The 17236-nt window shown below is 38.3% G+C and overlaps 1 protein-coding gene across 3 annotated transcripts in view; it reads right to left on the bottom strand.

The window, feature by feature from the left end:
• The window catches only part of PTK2 (protein tyrosine kinase 2), a 226579-nt gene that overhangs the window by 194567 nt on the left and 14776 nt on the right, over positions 1 to 17236 (bottom strand). For 2 of the 3 annotated variants that reach the window (XM_030011674.2, XM_030011675.2), the window contains exon 2: positions 16297 to 16355. The gene's annotated coding sequence lies outside the window, so the exon portion shown is untranslated. Of the gene's footprint in view, positions 1 to 16296; positions 16356 to 17201; positions 17218 to 17236 lie in introns of those variants that run through there. The other variant, XM_030011676.2, reaches the window with a different exon arrangement.

The following is a 17236-nucleotide window of genomic DNA, read 5'->3' as shown; positions in this document are numbered from 1 at the left end:
GTTTGTTCCCTCCCCCCCCCCAAATACACAGCAGATGCACCAGCAGAAACAGAGAAAAATCTTTTCCTTAGCTTCTCCTCTGTTTCTCTGTCCCCTTTCATACACTTTTCCAGATGGTAAAGAGACAGAGGACGAATTAAGACAGCAAAAAAAGATGACAAGCAAGGTAGGGAGGAACCACAGGCAGAAAAAACAGCAAAAGAAAAACACACACACACATACACCAGGACAAAGAAACCAAAAGAAATGACTGGTGAAAACCACATTACAAAGGAAAAAGGGGGTAGTGGGGGAACAAAACTGCAGACAGAAGAATTTCAGTACACAACATGAGACGGGCTTTCTTCTCCTAATTGGTTCTGTCATGTAGCCGTCGGAGAGCAACTCTCAAAAGACAGTGTCGTTCGTGTAAAAGGAAAACCCCCAACATGTCTGTTCTGTGCAAGAACATGATCAAACAAGAGACCCAGTTGGCTTGACAGAACACAACATGCATGCAACTTCCATATTCTGTTTGCTGTGACTTCCAAACACGGCCATTACTCATATCAGCAAAGTGAGCACATCACATAGTTTGTTTCTAATACAGTAGCACACGAAGTCTAGCATATATGATTAATGGATTCTCATATCCACAAACCCACTGAAAAACTTCAGCTTGGCATCATTAAGATTCTATCAGTCCTGAATTACAATTTAAGATAGTATTTTTTGCCTTAATCTGCTGCTCTGTTTAATCAATTTAATGCACAGTAAAAACTTAATTTGACAAAATCGAAAGCATTATTTCTCTCTGCCTCTGGCATGAAACAGATTAAGATGACCAGAAATACTTGCAGAAAGATTTAAGATTCATTACATGTTAGGTGGCAGATAAACATTAGATATGCTATAAACTCTATATTCTGTAGACTCAATACTGTGCCTATGAGCTGTGGGTTTTAGTTAACAGTGCCATTAACTCCCCAGCAGCTAACCCAAGCTGCACTTCCTACACAAACCACGACTGCGATTTTTAAAGTTAAATCTCATGAAGTATTATTTCATACAATACTGACACACTCCACAGACACTAGGGAGAAAGAGCAAGGACAGCAAAGACAACTCTCAATTTATATGCACTTTACATCTCGTATGCAGGTTCCTCGCCAAAACCAGGTTGGCTAAATACGTTGGGTCAGAACAGAACAAGTTCTAGGTCCAGGTCCCTGCTGTCTCAGATGAGGTAACAAGCAGCTTACAACCTTACCCAAAATTTATCAAGGTTCAATTTAAACTGATTAGATTATCCACAGAATATCAGAAGACAACGACAGAAAGCTGCTGTATAAAAATGTTTAGGAGTCCACACAACAGTTTGAAGCTAGAAGTTAACACATTACAGGAGACACATCTACTAGCCAGCCCTCTCTGGCAGCCCCACAGCTGGAAGTACCCAAACGGTCCTGGGGCAAGACGGGAGCTGGTTCTCCAAGAAGCAGCTCTTGTCATCCCAGGGCCAAGGCTGTGGCATGACGGCACTATTTGTACTGTGAAATGAACACTTCTGCCTTCAGGGCTGTCAAACCAATTTTCCTCACAAATAACTAACAAGCTAATTTTAAGGGCAGCAGCGGGGAAAGGAATCCTGACAGAGTGCTGTTCACAAGACATGCTCATTACTTTATTAGCTAAAAATCACCAAGTCCCTTAATAACTCTGACTTACCTTATATTGATAAGTATTTAAGTACTGCAGAGTATTACACATCTATTTAAAATGAATTTTAAGTCTATCATGACTTCTTAGGAAAAAAATACTTTTCCAATACAAAATGCTTCTACTATTAAAAAAAAGCCTGAAATTTACTATTTCTGCTGGTGATGTTAAGAAACAGTGCTGTTTCACTTGAAATGTACACAGTGACATATTTCAGTAACAGCTTTTTCCATTTATGCAAAGGGATCATATAGTGTATACACTTGGACAATTACATCTTACTTGAACTTGCTTTGTTGATATATAAAATGCAGTACTAATGGTGAATACATATGCTGCTGATGTATAATGATTCCTTATCAGCAAGCCAAGTTAGCTGTAACATGAATTGGCAGAAATAAAGAAAATCACATAGTCCTTTAAGAATAAACAGAAGAGAGCCACAAAAATCATAACTATATAAGCATATCTGGTAGAGCCCTGTGTAGGTTGGACTTCGTGAACAAAAATAAGAATTCAAGACCACAAAGAAGCATACAGAAGAAAAGCATACTTCTGCCTCAGCAATGAGTGCTAGGAGACTGTAAAACTTCAATCTTTTGTACCACAACATAATCTGTAGGAAATTACAGCAACAATAGTAAGGCCTAAACCAAGAAAAAACATTGTTAAGCTTTTTAAATTCTTCACTGATATTGTAGTTTATTCGTTACCCCACCATTCCATCTGCCTGAAAATCCAACACCAGCTCACGTCTTTTGTTATTTCAAACAAACATAAATTATTTCAGGACTATTCTCTAAAAAGCTTTTCCTTTTCTGATCATTCATTAGGCATGGAAGAAGGAAAGACCAGCAAAAAAAAAAAAAAAGCTATCCAGCTTTTTCTGCTCCTGACCCAACTTGGACAAATTCAGATGCCACCAAATCCCGTAAGAGTGAGAACAAAGAATTAAACTTGGTCACAGAAATTATCTAGAACTGAACTGACAGTTGTTTCGTGCACTTTCCACCTCAGTAAAATGAAGATAGTGAACATTTTTTAATTACGCTATGATCTAGTTTTCAATTTATCATGTATGAAGTGTCAGGTACTCCTAGCACACTAAGTTATTTAGAAGACTTTGTAACAACATCTTCTAGCCCCATAAAATGCAGAATACATATGCAATGCTTATTAAAAAAATTAATCAAAATATTGAAACAACACTGAGCTCATCAAGATCTCTTTTCCCCCATCTTCCCTCTCTGAATTGCTTATGAAGGTATCCTAAAACTCACCCTCAAAAAAAAATCACTTGAGTTCAAGCTTGAAGCATAAATGAGAAAGAAAATGGCTTAAGGTCCAAATTAAAAAACCTTATTCAACTTGCCAATAATTATTACAAAGAGACTCATTTGCAGTGCAAGCTGTTCAAGATCTAATCAGGTTCAGAGTGGACATGAACTTAAATTTGCTCGAAAACATTAAAATAATTCTGGCACAAAATCATCCAGCTACTGCACAAGGATGCCAGTATTTCAGGAACTTCTGAACACATACATCTTTGCTGATATGCAGAAAGAGATCAAATTAAAGAACTGTAGTGTGCACTTATTCCAGTGTCAGCTCCAGTACAGTTAATATTTATTTCATCATTCTGCAAACTAAGCATTTGTGACAGTACAAAGGAATTTCGGGCCGCATATGCTAACAGCATGTCACGGAATTGGAGTTGAAATAATTTCTACTTTGTATTTGTCTGCCGCAGCCCCACATAAGAAGAAACGCACAAGTTCTTAATAACAGAATACTGAAAGCTCAGAGCAAACTAGAGGAAGGTCAAAGAACGAAATAATTATTTTCAGCCTAAATCAACAGGGATGTTAACCCTGCTGCCACATGAATGCAATTTAAGTAAGTCCATTTATCTCCTTTCTCCCAATTCCTGAATCACAGAGCAGTGACAAAAGTCACGAGGCCAGAAGGAAACATATGGAGTGCGTCTCTATTTCTATAGCTAAGAGAAAATCCACAGAAATCCTCTAGAGGAATTTGGGGTGAACTGGGCAGCTCTGACCTCCGGAAAGCAGAGCAGTAACTTTTCATGTCACTGTAGCAGATCTGGCTGGATTAGGTCTGTCAGTGGCCTAAAGCATTCCCCAGTAACCCAGCAAGGCTGGAATCAGTGAATCAGAGAATGGTTTGGGTGGGAAGGGACCTTTAAAGATCTTCTAAGTCCAACCCCCCTGCGGCAGGCAGGGACATCTTCCACCAGATCAGGTTGCTCAAAGCTCTGACCAGCCTGACCTTGAACACTTAAATGGTGGGGCATCCACAACTTCTCTGGACAACTTGTTCCAGTCTCACCACCGTCACTGTAAAAAATTTCTTTTTTTATATCCAATCTAAATATACCCTCTTTGAGTTTAAAACCATTGCCCCTTGTCCTATCACTATGGGCCCCAGTAAAGTGTGTCTCTGCCTTGCTCATAAGCCCCCTTTCTATATCAAAAGGCTACAGTAAGGTCTCCCCTTCTCTCCTTTCTCTTCTCCAGGCTGAACCACCCCAACTCTCTCAGCCTTTCTCCACAGCAGAGGTGTTCCAGCCCTCTGACCATTTTTGCAGCCCTCCTCTGGACCAGCTCTAACAGGTCCACGAGTCTTTCTTGTGCTGGGGACCCCAGAGCTGGATGCAGTACTCCAGGTGGGATCTCACCAGAGTGGAGTAGAGGGGAAGAATCACCTCTCTCAACCTGCTGGCCATGCTTCTTTGGATGCAGCCCAGGATATGATTGTCTATCTGGTCTGCAAGCACACATTGTGCAAATGCGTAATTTTTTAGAGCAGACTCACATTTTTTTTCCATAGTGCAATTACATGTCTCCCTGATCAATCTACAGGTTAAAAAAAATAAACAAACAAAAAAAACCCTACGACAAATTCTCCATGGCTGGAGAATTAGCTGGAAACCTCTATCTGGTACTGGTCTTCAAGTACACCGTCCGAAGGCTTTCCCGTCCTGAGAGTTCTTCCAAAACTGAAACTCTAGAAAAAGATTAATTTTTCCTGCTATCCCATTTAGCCATATGAATCCCATCCCCTTAGTGGATGTTTTTATAAGTTTTCAGACTTATTCTTACCTGAGCAGCTGTAAAGAGCACTTTACTTTTTACAGTGCAAAGGAAAACCGAAAACAATGCCAGAAAGCTTCCGAATTTAAAAAGCAACACTAAGATGCAAATGAAGGGCACAGCATGGTGCTTAACAGGATATCCAAGATCACAAGACTGCCTTACACACTTCCAACACAATTCTACCTTCTTAAAATATGAAAATACTTAAATACACTGTTTTGAAATACCAAATTACGAAATTTTTTTAAAAAATCGAGAAACTTTTCTGAATAGATTAATAAAGCATTATTTACCACACACCCATATACTCAACACCATCAGTGTTCAGAACACCCTTGAGTAACGAGAAAGCACAACAACCATCAGTGTGGCCCCTTTATCCCAATGCACCCATACACTAGCAAATCGTTCATGAAACTCATCCAACCTGCCATTATCTGCCTCCTGACAACCATTCTGGCTAACCCCCAAGCCCCAACCCCACCTCCTTACTACCAGATGGGAAGAAGCATCCTAGTGCTCTGGATGGTTCGAAGTTCCAAGTGTACCAGTTTGGGGGACACCATGTGTGCATGCTGATGTCAGCAGCTCCGTTCAGCTGTGTTTTGAAGTTTCTGCCTCTGTGCCGAGTTTGGCAGGAACCAGCTTACGGCCAAAAAAGTGTGGGAGAGAGGATAACAGAGAGATGGTATGCAGCACAAGTCTAATTATTTAGGAAAGCAAGATAACGACAGGCAATACTGTCATTAAGAACATGACCATAAAGAGAGGGGAAGTGTGATATCAGGGGGTGGTGACTTGTAATGGTTTCATCCCGTCCAAGGGAGTTTCTGTGCAGGGAAGAAGGGGATCATCTGGTCCAAACTACCTCTTACAGAGAACATACACAAAAAGGCTTATCCCAACAATGTATGGATTCCATAATTTTTATGTCACTGGAACTCTGGATTTAGTATAGAGCTCTAACTCTTATCCTATTCCTTCAAGAAGTAGAAGAGTAACTGGTGAAAGTCTCACACCACATACATATGCTTATACGCACCCCAAAGCAGTCTTCCAGGTAGCTTCCGCTTGGCTTCTCTTCAAACCTTAAATTGCTGGTTGATGGAGTCAACCTACTACATCCGATGCCCTAAGGCCAACATGGCTCTCCCTCCTGACATCAGCTTTTTCAATGACATCTCAAAGACAAAAGAACAAACAAGGAACTCTCACTCTACCTGCTGAAGAGTTAAGACAGTCTCACTGTGTTAACTTTTATCAGCTCATCATCATCAGAGAGAAGACTTCCAGGTAGTAACCAGCCTGTTTCAACTGCTGAACTCAACAGCTGCCCTCTATGAAACACAGTTCCTGGTGGGCTTTTAAATTTTACATTATGACCAAGACTACAGACCTGGCGGACCATTACCCCAAGACCCTTTAAAGATAGGTACATCATTCAAATGAAAGGCAATCAATTGTAACATTGATTAGGAGCCAAACGAACATGGATCCAAATGCTTTTAAGTAGCATAAAATATTAAAAATAACTCATATGGCCTCATACAACAGCCACGAAAGTTTATTTTTAGGGACAAAATCCTGTCATTCAAGAAAACCGTAACAGATGATGAAATTTATTTAATTCACATGTATAAACTGTGAGAATAAGCTAGCAGAAACCTATGTTGGGAACATTCATGGACTGGATTACAGGCCTGATGACTGGCTGAATACTGATGTTTGTGACTGAAAGCTCCAGAAAATTGAGGTCTGACTTTAAAGTTTTTAGGAAACTGAATGCCATGGATATGGACAGTATGAATGATAAGAGTGTGGAATTTCCAAATATTTTACATGCAAATAACATTACTTTCACATTAGAAAACTTGTTAGGAGTAGCTTATTTCTTATTTTGTTCTATCCTTATTTTCCCTTCATATTCACAGGCATTTCAAAGAGTAACTTGCACAGCAAAACTAGCTAGTCTCAGGTTCACGAAATCGGTTAAATATGTGAACTGCGTGTGTAAAACATACAGTAATTTGTAATTCAGATGCCTTGCTTTCAGGACCACTGTGTGTTAAAGTATGGAGTTGGAGATCAATTAACCACAATTCAGAAGTGCCTTGAAGCCTAAAAACCAGCAATGCACAAATCAATATTTAATTTGCAGTGTAGGAGTTAAAAATGTAAGAGACATTATCTACAAAGTATATATATTATAAACCACAAAATGAAATAAATACCAATGTGCACTACCAACAGCCTCAGCAATTATATACTATGAATATTTCAACGTAATTTTTTTTAATATCTCCTGCTTTTAACAAAAATTTGGGAACAACCACACCATTTAAGCTACAAATGGCACATATGTGCCATTATTTGCATAATCCAAGGATCCAAACCCGAATTTTTTTCCACATATTTCTCTTTCTACCACAGGGAATACGGTAGGCTTGGAGAGGTTTCCTTGTCCTTAGGCTGCTCACATCCCTGACTGCTTCCCTCCTTCAAATTTCTGCATTCTTCAGAAATTTGAGATGTGGTGGACAAATCAAGACATGTCCTTGCTTCAAAATACATTTCAGGCAATTTTAACACTACAAGAGAGCAGTAAAAATAAGAAAATGCAAAGTTACCAGAATTTCCTGAACAGACTGCCTATGACCTCAATTAGTCATCAGACCAGCTATAGAGAAAATACGGATGCTTAAAAGAGATTAAAACCAATATTGACTAAAATGTGCCAATTTGCAGAATTTGGCATTGCTGCCACTTAAAAGGACTGAGAAAAATAATAGTTCTACCATCCCCAAAAGCAGTAAGTCTTTTGTTCAGTTTCTATAATTAACTATAAATTCTATGAGAGCAGAAATTCTAGACCTGAGGTCAAGCTTTGGGCCTTTCCTACAAACTGCTTTTCAAATGTTCACAGGTTCCTGCTAATTTCTCTTGAAAAATTATTTTGAAGGAAGGGGGAAAAAATAAGTTCATGCTAAAGTAATGAATTTAAAGTAAACTCAACCCAACTCACCCAAATAACATAGAAATTATTTTTTCCTGACAAAAGTATTTTAGAGTTCAGATGAAAATTTAGGGATAAAATATTTCCTTTAAAAATACAAACCAGGTGAGGAACTGGAACAAGGGAGTACGTAGTCTTGTACTTAAAAACAGATGAGCCTTCTGACTGATCACAACCCTCCCTCCCACCTTAATATTTCCACACTTTGCCCACTAAGAATTACAGAAATGCACAACTTGCATTAGAAAAGCACTAAATGCTAAAAGAATAATTAACTCTGTATTTGTGCATTTCAGCCAATTTTTAAATCTGTAATGCTCCCCTGAATACAGCCATCACAAATTTTCTTTGTATGATGATACCTTCAAGTGGAAGTTTTAGTTAAAAAAGCTAAAACAGCATCTTCTGACCCATATTAGTCATACTGTTTGTATGTAGTTATTGCAGTAATGGTAGCAGCATTCTGTGCAGGTTCTGCTGTCATCACTATGGATACAGAGACCAGAACTATATTAAGCAATGTAACTTACTGTTTTCCTTACATCATTCTTTCTCCTTTCCAGTGGGAAAGCTGCATTTATGTTATGTCTCCAAAGCTAAGTGTTTGTTACCAAAAGCAACATCAAAAATATTAATTCCTTGTATTACTATCAAGATTCCGTAATTTTTATGTCACTGGAACTCTAGATTTAGTATAGAGGTCTAATTCTTATCCTGTTCCTTCAAGGAGTAGAAGAGTAACTCATTAAAGTTTCACACCACATACATATGCTTATACACACCCCAAAGCAAGTCTTCCAGGTAGCTTTGGCTTGGCTTTTCTTCAAACCTTATGAACAGGAAACCTCCGAACTGGAGCCCAGATTTTACCACCACCACCAGATGTCCTATTCTTCATTGACTACCTACATCTACACAGAATTTCCTGGAGAGAGCGGGCCTCTTCAAATGAAAAAAGAAAGAGCCACCCAAAAAAGCCACCCCCCAAAAAGATGTAGAAGTCATTGTTTAATGACCACCTTCATTTAGGGTCGCATCTGTTTAGGATTCAGCATAAAGCTAGAAGCAGAAGGACTCAGGCTGCATATGAATATATCCTGTGCTCAGGAATTTTTTTATGGTATCAAAGGATTAATATATAGCCCCTAACACCATGTAAAAAGGAGATCCAAGTTAACATCCTGTTTGCTTGTCTGCTTTTCAAAAACAAAAATTATTATGCAAAGGTTTTTAAGGTAAATTACTCACCCTAATAAGAGTCCAAGTCAACTTTATATATAAGGTGATTTGTTAAGAGTTAGCATACATTAAAGGCAGAGGAGTACAACCTGAATTGTTCTGCTTAAAATAACTATGATGCAATATACTTCAGACTCTCCCAGGAATATTACTACTAGCAAAACAACACTACAAGACTTCCAGAAACAGGAGAAAGTTAAAATACATTGAGTATTATACTATGAGAAAAAGCCTACCATTCCTTTTGGACATTTTTCTTGTAGAGACCATTTAGAATAAAGGAATAGGCTGAAAGGAAGAACTCCATGATCACAGCTGCCTCAATTCCTTTGGACCTATTATGATTCTGCCAAGCTGTTATCATCCTATCCTGAAAGTTAAACCGAGTAGACTGATCCTGAAAGAGGGAAATGACAACACAACCACCTGCTTACAATACATACAAAAATAACCTGGAATGCCAAACTTGCAGTCCTGTTGACAACTATGACTTTTTAAGTGCCCTTTTCCTTTCCACATTCTAAATACTATTTTACTAAAATAAGAGCTGAACTTTTTTTTTTTAATGAGCATCTTGGTTAGCAATTTAAAGACACACCTTCCACAATACAGCTGGGAGTGTGGACTGTGTTACAATATATCTTCCACATGTTGTTTAAGGGCAGTATTTCTGTGGTACCTGGAACAGCTATTATTAACTTCTGTGAGGTGATAAAGGCTGCCTCTTGGTACAGAGCATTGTATCTCACTTAACGCATTCATTTATGGGTACAGTTATAGACCATTATTGCCTTCGCATAGCCTCTTCATCCTCCTTAATAAGGAAACACTGTCCAAGCTGCATTTGTCCACAAACTTGCCGAGGGAATTCAAGTTGCCTGCTTTACTTCTTGCCACATAGAAAAAAAAAAAAAAAAAAGTACTGTTTCATAGCTACCAGTGAGAAACAGACAGAAGAAATCACATCACTTCTGATAGTAATCTACTCTATAACCAAGATAGCAGTGTATGTGGACAGTACACAATACAATCAAAACCAAACCACTATCTCTGACAATTCCTGCTTCTGTAAATGGATTTAATGAAGTTCAAGCACATGAAAATACAGCATTATTTCCAGAACTTAATAGTTTCTAAAGAAATTGCCATCTAAAGAATTGTGATATATTGGGAAGACTTACGCAACTTAAGGTCCCAAAGAAGAGAATAAGCAAACCAAATTATCTACGAGCATCTAGACATAAAGGGGAGTCAGGCTGATTTGAAAGGATTTATACTGACTGTTCACATATAACTGGTAACATGTCTTATAAATACATGAGAAGGAAAGGCATCACATCAGAGGCTTCTAATGCTGTATTGCATAGTTTTCCACCAGCTTTACAACTAGGTAAGAATAACCAACCTTGCATATATAAAATGAGATTACTAACAAGGCAACAAAACCACAGAAAATCTGGAGGTTTTAGTTAATCGAAAGTGAGCAAGAACTATTGAGGCTACTGAGAGAAGGGGAAAAAGAAATAAAAAACTTATGTTGGAACTTGTGAACAAGGGATGCCAAATGTAAGGAAGACAAGTACTCTTTTCACTTTATACAATCCTGATAAGGGTTAAGCTAGAATATCGGGTCCCGTTTTGAGCACAGCACAATATTTATAAGCCCTGAATTTCCTGGGGAATGAAATTCCCTGCATCTCAGGCACTGCTAATTAAAACACATTTCAGGAAGTGCGCTCAAGACTGCTTCTCTTCAAAGGAAGTTCTCCATAAACGTCTGCCAGGAAATAACCCAGATCCTTCCTTTACTACAGCACACACAAACTAACCTTGGCAACCCCTGGGTTGTCACTTGCTGGTCCTGCTGCCTATCAAGCTGGCCAATATTTTTTCCACAGTATTTTATGACTTGTCAGTCCATTTTTATCCACCCATTTTCCTTTTCTTATAAGGACACTCATTACAACCTGGTCTACAACTACAACCCAAGATGCTACACCAATAACAAACACTATCACAAAGGATAACAGGAAGCCTGGCAAGCCTAACTCAGTTTACAGGTAAATATTGAACTTTACAAGCCTTGAAAAGATTATGGTCTCATTTGAATTTTGGTCTTTCTGATGCTCCCAGAAAATCATCTTCAAGTTTTCTTTTTACGAGTAGGAAGATAACACACTTTAAAGATGCAAGGCTGATGTGGAGTTGATCCACTAAGTGTCTGAAATCTCGACATACTGGAAAGTTAAAAAGTTGACCACCTAGCAGTAAGAAGCACATTGCCATTGATTATTTTGTGTAAGAATGGTCTTGGTGTATGATTCAGAATATCCTGCTGCTTTCAGAAACTTTCCTAGGCCACTGTTAAAACAGTCTTGTCCATTTCCTGCAGCAAATAACAGCCAGTACAGATTAACCCATTAAGCAAAATACAGGATCAAAGGACAATTACGCATTACCAGCAAGCAAGGGAAGTTTTCTCATAGAAATACGAGCTACAGCGAACTTCACTGCAAATATAGCCCTGCATTCCCAAATGCTATAAGTCTATTTTTAGAGAAGTGATAAATACATTAGTGGGATGGAACGGAATAGCCATAGTGGAACAGAGTTAGTTTTGCTTTTTAGACCAATAAAATGAGTTGCATCCACCTTCATTACAACTATAAATAAGAGCCTACCACCGTAAGAGCTAAAAAACATGTATAGGCATGCTTGACTTCAGGTACAAGAACTACTCTTACCGATTTGAACATGTCAACGTGGTTGCACAAATTTGAACAGGTATGTGTTTGCAGGGCTGGGATGAAGAAAAAAATTAGTTGCCCCAAGACAAGAAGAATGCATTCCGTAAAAAGGTCTCAACATTTCCAAGCTGAAACAATGCTGCAATGTGCAGGCAAAAGCCCTGACGTATGGGCAAAAGCTTCATGGATATTTAACCAAGTCAACCATTCAGAAATCTGCAATTTAAACAGTCTGGAAGGTAGCAGCAGCATTACATGGCTATTCCTGGCATCATCAGAATGTACTACAACAGATCCATCCAAGTCTTATTACAAAGGAATACTATTTACAGAGTCAAACTTTGTTTTCTGCTTTATATTTCCCTATTCACATTTACCAGAAGGGCTCACAACCAAAACAAATAACTTGTTTTGGTATAAAGACAACCTTTGGCACCTCCAGAGAGAAGACTAAAACACTACTTCATTCTACCTCAGTAACATATTCGGAGACAATCTAGACAGGCTGAAGTTTTATTAAACTCCTCTGAGGGATGAGACAATTGAGAATATCACAAGCACTGAAATTTACTTCCCCCAGCCCACTTTCTATGTAAAAAGACAACAGTTGCTCTGGGGACAGGCTGAGGAACAACAGCTATGCTGAGCAAAGGCCAGGATAGAGTTCAGAAAGGCATTAGGCACTACATGGCATGGTTTGTGTTCGTTACATTCAAGTTCGTTGCTTTTAAAACTCTTGTGATGGCTGCCAATTCAGGTAGAGCACAGAGCCCTTACTGTGCACTTACCTTACTGTGAAGCAAGACCCCAGCCAGAGAGAAGAGCGTGTTCTGCACTAAAACCACTGGTGAACTCGCACACCCTTGTGAACCCAGCCTGCTTGGAAGAAGCTGAAGTTTAACATAAACTTGGTGGAAAAGTAAATCTTTCTCCAATGCCCCTAAAGTCCAGAATAATAAACTAGATAGCAGCCCAGCAAAATTCCACTTTCAGAAGCCAGGAGGAGCTATAAGCACATAGGTGTTATTGGCAAGAAGCAATATACATTAATTATCTTGACACTCGAGAATAGAGTGGTTACTCTTTACAGTTCTAAGTGTGAACTGAAATCTTTTGAAACAGATTTTGTATCAAGAAGGGAAAAGCCCTGAATGTATTAAAACAAGATTACAAGCATAACATCCAAAACATACAGAAATCATAGATCTCTAAAGATTTCGTTAGGGAAGCGTTTCTTACTGTAAAAGATAAAGGAACATTAATTTATCGATCCACCATACTATTTTTAAGTGAATGCTATGCTGGATACAACAAGGTTGCTCATCAAATACTAGTTAATTTCAACTGAAATAAAACCATGAAGTTGGAAAGCATCTGATGTCACTTGCAGTAGGGGTATAATCAGAAGAACATCTTTTGGAAGCTGCTGCTTAGGTGGAAGTGCTAGCACCACCTACTGTCAATGGCTGTCCAACATCTTTGAAAATACACACAATAAATACCTGTACAATTACATGTACTTTTACCTACAAACCCCTGCACCAATTCAGTGCATAAAGACTGGCCTGAGGAATAAGTCAGAATTATAAAGCTAAATAGAACTGTTGCTCATAATCCCTCCCTACTGATATATGTCTTCTGCATTTGCTAATAAACAGAGTAAATAATCAGCATCAGGAAGAAGACAAAGAATACTTTATGAGCTGAAGCAACTAAGTGTCATCTATGCATGCAGGGTTTCTGGATGATGTTAGCAGAGTCATTCAGCCAAGTTTTCCACAATCGCCATGCTTTTCTCTTTCATGGACACACACCTTGATATCTGGGGGGTTAAATACAGAACTGCCAAGTACTTTCAGGAGCTATTCAAATCAGTGAGATAATCTGTTTTGAGTACAAATTTTAAGTGTTACAGCAAAAAAAATGGCATGTCTGAGCAGGGACCTAAAATTGAAACCTTTGATCCTAAGTTCTATTACTCCATCCAATACAGATACTAATAATACCATAAGATGAATGGGTAAAGCCAGCACTACCATGGCAAACTTAACAGGAAGAAATCTATCCTGCAAGAGAAGGGCTTGAAGAGTGCAGTGAACAGGCAAGTGTATTTTTGGTACCAAACAAGGTAGTGGTTCTGTGGAAGCAAGCACATGACTGCATAATAAGACGACTAGCATGATACACACACATAAGAGCTTAAATTTTTGCAATATGAATACAAGACTTACGGTAACAGTTTATAAAGCAGCTGGGTAAGCAAGAGATTCAGAACATTTTTCTGTCATTTCCACTGGAACTGTCATTCCAGTATTTGCATATATAATACCAATTTCAGAGAGTAAGTAGCACTAATCTTTTCCTCCTTACCAAATCCCCAGCCAGACAAAATACACATACTTCAACGTAAACCTGACAAGTCAAAAGTACTTGCAATTTACATTTAAGATCTTATGCTGCTGCTGCTTACTTGCCATTATATTTCACAGCCTTGTTATTCACAGGGCTGGTTTTCTGTGAAGTCTTATCTAGGAAGGTACTGCAAGATATTTACCTAACAAACTAATAAATACTTAGTTGTCATGGTTTTAACCAGGATATGACTCACTTCAGCCTTTTACAAACCATGTACTCCAAAGAACAAATGGCTTCAGTTCACAAAACATACAAGTGTGCTTTTTTGCCTATGACATCACGACAGTCATAGCTGTTCCTTTTAAAAGGTCAAACAAAAAGAAAGGAAGCATTAAAAAACCCTGAAATCATAGGTCTGATTTTTAGGCCTTGCTATATGATAAACTGAAGGGTGGCGGGGGGGAAGGACCTGTTTTGCCAGCCCCCACCCCCCTTCTGGATTTCCCACATTATTAGTTTTCCATGTTCAAAAAATATTTTTTAAATATCTGGGTTTCCATCTGAATCATAATTCAGAATTAACATGATACATAAGGCAACAAATTTTAGTCTTAATTGATAAAAATACCACTACTGGTGCTTTTTGTTCAAACTGAAGTACTTTGGGTTTTTTTCCAGTTTGGGTGACAAAACTGAAGACTACCATTTTTTAAACCACTGAAATTATTCCTTGAAGTGGTGAAAGCAGATGGAATTCCTTGGAGAAAACTAATTGCATAATACAAACATCATCCCATACCAGAAAAGGGAAGGGAGAAATTAGAAAGGAGAAGCAATTAGTCACCATAAACTTGAAAACTGAAGTTTAAGAAAGGCTGACTAACATCCAGACCATTCATGAAGTAAGTAAGAAGTTAAGCAAAAAAGCTACTTAAGAATAAAGAAATCTACCCCTGCAAATTTAAATAGTCAGAAGACGCTAAGTGACCATCTGCTGTTTCATGAAGGTGAAAACATGGAGAGATCCTGGAGAGGCAATACTCTGAAGTTGAACTGCAAGATAACAGTTTGAAGTCCCATTAGGGGCCTAGTCCATGTGAAATGCTAGCAGACACATCTCTTTTGTTCTCAAATGCATTACAGCCCAGGCAAGGAGAATATCAACATAATCTAAAACAGGTGATATAGAAGTTTTTAAATAAGGCTTTCCACATCAGCAAGTTAAATGCAAGCGTGCTCTTGAAGTAGCAGGAGATGAATTTTGTTACCTGCCAAAGCCTGAGCAATAGAAAAAAGAAATAATGTAATACAGGCTCCCAAACCACCAACCACAGGGAAGGTTGTAGAAAGAAAAAACACACAAACCAGAAAAAAAAAAAAAAAAAAAAAAAGGATCCAACAAGTTATTCTAGCCACACTCAAATGTAAGAATATTCCAAACATCCATATATGTCAGCAGCAATAAAAGCAGAAGTCAGGAATACCAAGTATGCTGAGAAATAGAACTGAAATTTGCAAATATAACCATTCACCCTGGGAGAAGGAGGGTCACAAAGAATCCAAAAAATAGGAGACCAGAAATAGATTCTTGTAATACAAAGAATACTGTGGTTACCCAACTTCTCTACTCCTGCTTGCAGCTAAACTACTTAAGATGAGGCCAAGTGCCCCTACAGTGAAGATTTTGCTTAAGACAAATTTTTATGTACCACAGAAAAGCAGAATGTGAGAATAGAGAATCATTAACATTTCGCTCCAAAGCCAGCACATTGGTCTGGTCAGAGAATTTCCAACTAAGTAGTTTTGGTAGGTGAGAAAACACCTTACAAATTCCTCCCATGCATGCTAAGTTACTTGCACAGGTCTACCCACCTCTGTACCCCTCAAGCTGAATGGAAGGGCCATAAATGGGATGTCAGAGAAAGGCCAGTTCTAGGAGGCTCAGGGAAAAAGACAAACCAAGAAATTCTGTTTTAACACCCATTGTTTAAAAAACAGGATTTTCAACAATAATTACAAGGCAACAACAACAACAACAAAAAAGCAGCACAAAAAAAATCTCAACTTGAACCTTTTTACCCAGAATAAAACCCTGTGTATAAGTGAAATCATTAGCTGTTCCACATACCTTAAGTAGACTTTCCAGCTCTCAGCAGCAGGTGCTCAATACAGGATGAAACATGAAATCTGAAATAAACATTTAGAATTTATTAGGATATTTTCTTGACTTAACATCAAAGTAGTCAAATACCCAACAAACTTAAAGTAAATAACTTATATTATTATGAAGACAAGACAACCTTCCAAAGGAATGAGCTGCAGTACATACCCTACTTTACAAGTGCAGATTATTTAGCTGGAAGTCCTTGGAGTGGGACAGAAGGGGGAAACAAAGAACTCAAAAGAGATACCTTATAAAGCAAGTTGCCAAAAATCTTGTAGGTCCCATGAAGGTAAACTACAAATTTCACAACTTGTATGGTTTTGGTATTTTGAAGAAGGAAGAGGGTTAAAGAAGGATTCTGAAGTGAACCTTTAATACAGCTAACATATATTTAATAGCAACAACAATTCAGTGAGTACTGAAAACCCTCATGAGTGTCTCAAAACATTAGCAGCATCCAGATCTAGAATTAGAAAGAGTGCTTTCCTGGGGAAAAAAAAAAAAAAAAAAAAAGGCATGTGGGAGGAACTAGCAAAAAGCATTTCCTCAGGGTATGCACATCATAGGACAGCCAAGCCAGTTTTTAGCTGAAGTAACAAATACATACAGATATAGCTCAACACATACACATAGTACGCTGTCCAGAAAGAGTTGTGGAGTTTTTCTTTAAAGGAAATGATTGATCCGAAAGAATCCCAGAGTTGAGTAATCTACAAAGCTGGTTTTGCTACTCTGCTACTTGTTTTTGCTATTTTGCCTGTTGAACAAATATATACTATAGGGACAAATGCAGTACCAGTAGAAAGCCTAAGCTTACACATTAAGCACTTAGCACAATTTTTAAGAACTGTTTCTGAACCTTTCTTCACCTTAGCTACTTAAGTTTCTCACACAAAAAGGACAC

The sequence above is a fragment of the Aquila chrysaetos genome, chromosome 4 (assembly GCF_900496995.4).
Source record: "Aquila chrysaetos chrysaetos chromosome 4, bAquChr1.4, whole genome shotgun sequence".
NCBI classification, from domain to species: domain Eukaryota; kingdom Metazoa; phylum Chordata; class Aves; order Accipitriformes; family Accipitridae; genus Aquila; species Aquila chrysaetos.
Note: the sequence above shows the minus strand (reverse complement) of the source record. Positions and strands in the feature narration are given on the sequence as shown.